The 5,000-nt window shown below is 40.7% G+C and overlaps 1 protein-coding gene across 3 annotated transcripts in view; it reads left to right on the top strand.

Annotated features, from left to right (window-relative positions):
* LOC123995667 (protein eva-1 homolog A-like) overlaps positions 1–5,000 on the top strand; it is a 169,054-nt gene that overhangs the window by 90,553 nt on the left and 73,501 nt on the right. The window lies entirely within an intron of this gene.

Here is a 5,000-nt window from a genome sequence, read left to right on the forward strand (position 1 = left end):
TGCTCGCCGAAGGCTCAGTATCCAATAATGCTTGGTATTCGTAACAGAAGGCTCAGTATCCAATAATGCTTGGTATTCGTAACAGAAGGCTCAGTATCCAATAATGCTTGGTATTCGTAACAGAAGGCTCAGTATCCAATAATGCTTGGTATTCGTAACAGAAGGCTCAGTATCCAATAATGCTTGGTATTTGTAACAGAAGGCTCAGTATCCAATAATGCTTGGTATTTGTAACAGAAGGCTCAGTATCCAATAATGCTTGGTATTTGTAACAGAAGGCTCAGTATCCAATAATGCTTGGTATTTGTAACAGAAGGCTCAGTATCCAATAATGATTGGTATTTGTAACAGAAGGCTCAGTATCCAATAATGCTTGGTATTCGTAACAGAAGGCTCGGTATCGAATAGCACTTGTTGCTCACTGAGAGCTCAGTTAAATATGTTATTGCTAACTTAAAGCTCAGCTAAATATGTTATTGCTAACTTAAAGCTCATTTAAATATGTTATTGCTAACTTAAAGCTCATTTAAATATGTTATTGCTAACTTAGATATCAGTTAAATATGTTATTGCCTACTGAGAGCGCAGTTATATATCTTATTGCTAACTTAAAGCTCAGTTAAATATGTTATTGCCTACTGAGAGCGCAGTTATATATCTTATTGCTAACTTAAAGCTCAGTTAAATATGTTATTGCCTACTGAGAGCGCAGTTATGTGTTATTGCCTGAGAGCTCAGTTATATATGTTATTGCTAACTTAAAGCTCATTTAAATATGTTATTGCTAACTTAAAGCTCATTTAACTGAGAGCTCAGTTAAATATGTTATTGCTAACTTAAAGCTCAGTCCTACTGAGAGCTCAGTTAAATATGTTATTGCTAACTTAAAGCTCAGTCAAATGTTATTGCCTACTGAGAGCTCAGTTAAATATGTTATATGAGAGCTCTGTTAAATATGTTATTGCTAACTTAAAGCTCAGTCAAATGTTATTGCCTACTGAGAGCTCAGTTAAATATGTTTATGTTTAGAGCTCAGTTAAATATGTTATTGCCTACTGAGAGCTCAGTTAAATATGTTATTGCCTACTGTTAAATGTTAGCCTCTGTTAAATATGTTATTGCTAACTTAAAGCTTAAATATGTTATTGCCTGAGAGCTCAGTTAAATATGTTATTGCTGCTAACCTAAAGCTCAGTTAAATATGTTATTTTAGCTCTAGTTAAATATGTTATTGCCTACTGAGAGCTCTGTTAAATATGTTATTGCTAACTTAAAGCTCAGTTAAATGTTATTGCCTACTGAGAGCTCAGTTAAATATGTTATTGCTAACTTAAAGCTCAGTTAAATATGTTATTGCCTACTGAGAGCTCAGTTAAATATGTTATTGCTAACTTAAAGCTCAGTTATGTGTTATTGCCTACTGAGAGCTCAGTTAAATATGTTATTGCTAACTTAAAGCTCATTTAACTATCAGTTAAATTGCTTAAAGCTCAGTTACTACTGAGAGCTCAGTTAAATATGTTATTGCTTAAAGCTCAGTTAAATGTCTAAATGTTATTGCCTACTCAGTTAAATGTTAGCTCTGAGAGCTCAGTTAAATATGTTTATGTTTAGAGCTCAGTTAAATATGTTATTGCCTACTGAGAGCTCTGTTAAATATGTTATTGCTAACTTAAAGCTCAGTTAAATGTTATTGCCTACTGAGAGCTCAGTTAAATATGTTATTGCTAACTTAAAGCTCAGTTAAATATGTTATGTATGAGAGCTTAAATATGTTATTGCTAACTTAAAGCTCAGTTATGTATGTTATTGCCTACTGAGAGCTCAGTTAAATATGTTATTGCTAACTTAAAGCTCAGTCAAATGTTATTGCCTACTGAGAGCTCAGTTAAATATGTTTATGTTTAGAGCTCAGTTAAATATGTTATTGCTAACTTAAAGCTCAGTTAAATGTTATTGCCTCAGTTAAATGTTATTGCCTACTGAGAGCTCAGTTAAATATGTTATTGCCTACTGAAATGAGCTCTGAGAGCTTAAATATGTTATTGCTAACTTAAAATGTTAGCTCAGTTAAATATGTTATTGCTAACTAATGAGAGCTCTGTTAAATATGTTATTGCTAACTTAAAGCTCAGTTAAATATGTTATTGCTAACTAAAGCTGAGTTATTGCCTAGCTCAGTTAAATATGTTTTGCTAACTTAAAGCTCAGTTAAATGTTATTGCCTACTGAGAGCTCTAAATATGTTATTGCCTACTGAGAGCTCTGTTAAATATGTTATTGCTAACTTAAAGCTCAGTTAAATGTTATTGCCTACTGAGAGCTCTGTTAAATATGTTATTGCTAAAAGCTTAAAGCTCAGTTAAATATTTTATGTTTGCTTAAATGAGAGCTCAGTTAAATATGTTTTGCTAACTTAAAGCTCAGTTAAATATGTTATTGCCTACTGAGTTAAATATGTTATTTAACTTAAAGCTTTATGTATGTTAGCTCTGAGAGCTCAGTTAAATATGTTTGTTTAAAGCTCAGTCAAATCCTACTGAGAGCTCAGTTAAATATGTTTATGTTTAGAGCTCCGTTAAATATGTTTGTTTAGAGCTCTCAGTTAAATATTGCTAACTTAAAGCTCAGTTTATTGCCTACTGAGAGCTCTGTTAAATATGTTATTGCTTAAAGCTCAGTTAAATGTTATTGCCTACTGAGAGCTCAGTTAGCTCCGTTAAATGTTATGTTTGTTTTAAATATGTTAGCTAACCTCAGTTAAATATGTTTTGCTCATCAAATGTTTTGCCTACTGAGAGCTCCGTTAAATATGTTTGTTTAGAGCTCCGTTAAATATGTTTGCCTACTGAGAGCTCTGTTAAATATGTTATTGCTAACTTAAAGCTCAGCCTACTGAGAGCTCCGTTAAATTTGTTTAGAGCTCCGTTAAATTTGTTTAGAGCTCCGTTAAATATGTTTAGAGCTCCGTTAAATATGTTTGTTTAGAGCTCCGTTAAATATGTTTGTTTAGAGCTCCGTTAAATATGTTTGTTTAGAGCTCAGTTAAATCACTACTGTCTCACATGTTACTTCTAACTGCAAAAAGCACTGCTGGGTGATTTGAAAAGTCATAGTCAATCAATCAATAATATAATAATACTCTTAACAAAACAGGTTATCTTTCATTTACAATCTGTAGATACTATGAGAAAAGAAAGGTTCAGGACTTTTGTGAAGCATCACAGCACAGTTGAAAATATATGGCAAATAGAAATCCAAACTGGATGGTGTTCAGAGATAGATGGGAGGGGTTGAGGGGAGCTGGAGGATGGGACTGGATGGTGTTCAGAGATAGATGGGAGGGGTTGAGGGGAGCTGGAGGATGGGACTGGATGGTGTTCAGAGATAGATGGGAGGGGTTGAGGGGAGCTGGAGGATGGGACTGGATGGTGTTCAGAGATAGATGGGAGGGGTTGAGGGGAGCTGGAGGATGGGACTGGATGGTGTTCAGAGATAGATGGGAGGGGTTGAGGGGAACTGAAGGATGGGACTGGATGGTGTTCAGAGATAGATGGGAGGGGTTGAGGGGAGCTGGAGGATGGGACTGGATGGTGTTCAGAGATAGATGGGAGGGGTTGAGGGGAGCTGGAGGATGGGACTGGATGGTGTTCAGAGATAGATGGGAGGGGTTGAGGGAGCTGGAGGATGGGACTGGATGGTGTTCAGAGATAGATGGGAGGGGTTGAGGGGAACTGAAGGATGGGACTGGATGGTGTTCAGAGATAGATGGGAGGGGTTGAGGGGAGCTGGAGGATGGGACTGGATGGTGTTCAGAGATAGATGGGAGGGGTTGAGGGGAGCTGGAGGATGGGACTGGATGGTGTTCAGAGATAGATGGGAGGGGTTGAGGGGAGCTGGAGGATGGGACTGGATGGTGTTCAGAGATAGATGGGAGGGGTTGAGGGAGCTGGAGGATGGGACTGGATGGTGTTCAGAGATAGATGGGAGGGGTTGAGGGGAGCTGGAGGATGGGACTGGATGGTGTTCAGAGATAGATGGGAGGGGTTGAGGGAGCTGGAGGATGGGACTGGATGGTGTTCAGAGATAGATGGGAGGGGTTGAGGGGAGCTGGAGGATGGGACTGGATGGTGTTCAGAGATAGATGGGAGGGGTTGAGGGGAGCTGGAGGATGGGACTGGATGGTGTTCAGAGATAGATGGGAGGGGTTGAGGGGAGCTGGAGGATGGGACTGGATGGTGTTCAGAGATAGATGGGAGGGGTTGAGGGGAGCTGGAGGATGGGACTGGATGGTGTTCAGAGATAGATGGGAGGGGTTGAGGGGAGCTGGAGGATGGGACTGGATGGTGTTCAGAGATAGATGGGAGGGGTTGAGGGGAGCTGAAGGATGGGACTGGATGGTGTTCAGAGATAGATGGGAGGGGTTGAGGGGAACTGGAGGATGGGACTGGATGGTGTTCAGAGATAGATGGGAGGGGTTGAGGGGAGCTGGAGGATGGGACTGGATGGTGTTCAGAGATAGATGGGAGGGGTTGAGGGGAGCTGGAGGATGGGACTGGATGGTGTTCAGAGATAGATGGGAGGGGTTGAGGGGAGCTGAAGGGTGGGACTGGATGGTGTTCAGAGATAGATGGGAGGGGTTGAGGGAGCTGAAGGATGGGACTGGATGGTGTTCAGAGATAGATGGGAGGGGTTGAGGGGAGCTGAAGGATGGGACTGGATGGTGTTCAGAGATATATGGGAGGGGTTGAGGGGAGCTGAAGGATGGGACTGGATGGTGTTCAGAGATAGATGGGAGGGGTTGAGGGAGCTGAAGGATGGGACTGGATGGTGTTCAGAGATAGATGGGACGGGTTGAGGGGAGCTGGAGGATGGGACTGGATGGTGTTCAGAGATAGATGGGAGGGGTTGAGGGGAGCTGGAGGATGGGACTGGATGGTGTTCAGAGATAGATGGGAGGGGTTGAGGGAAGCTGAAGGATGGGACTGGATGGTGTTCAG

The sequence above is a fragment of the Oncorhynchus gorbuscha genome, linkage group LG14 (genome assembly GCF_021184085.1).
Source record: "Oncorhynchus gorbuscha isolate QuinsamMale2020 ecotype Even-year linkage group LG14, OgorEven_v1.0, whole genome shotgun sequence".
Classification (NCBI taxonomy): domain Eukaryota; kingdom Metazoa; phylum Chordata; class Actinopteri; order Salmoniformes; family Salmonidae; genus Oncorhynchus; species Oncorhynchus gorbuscha.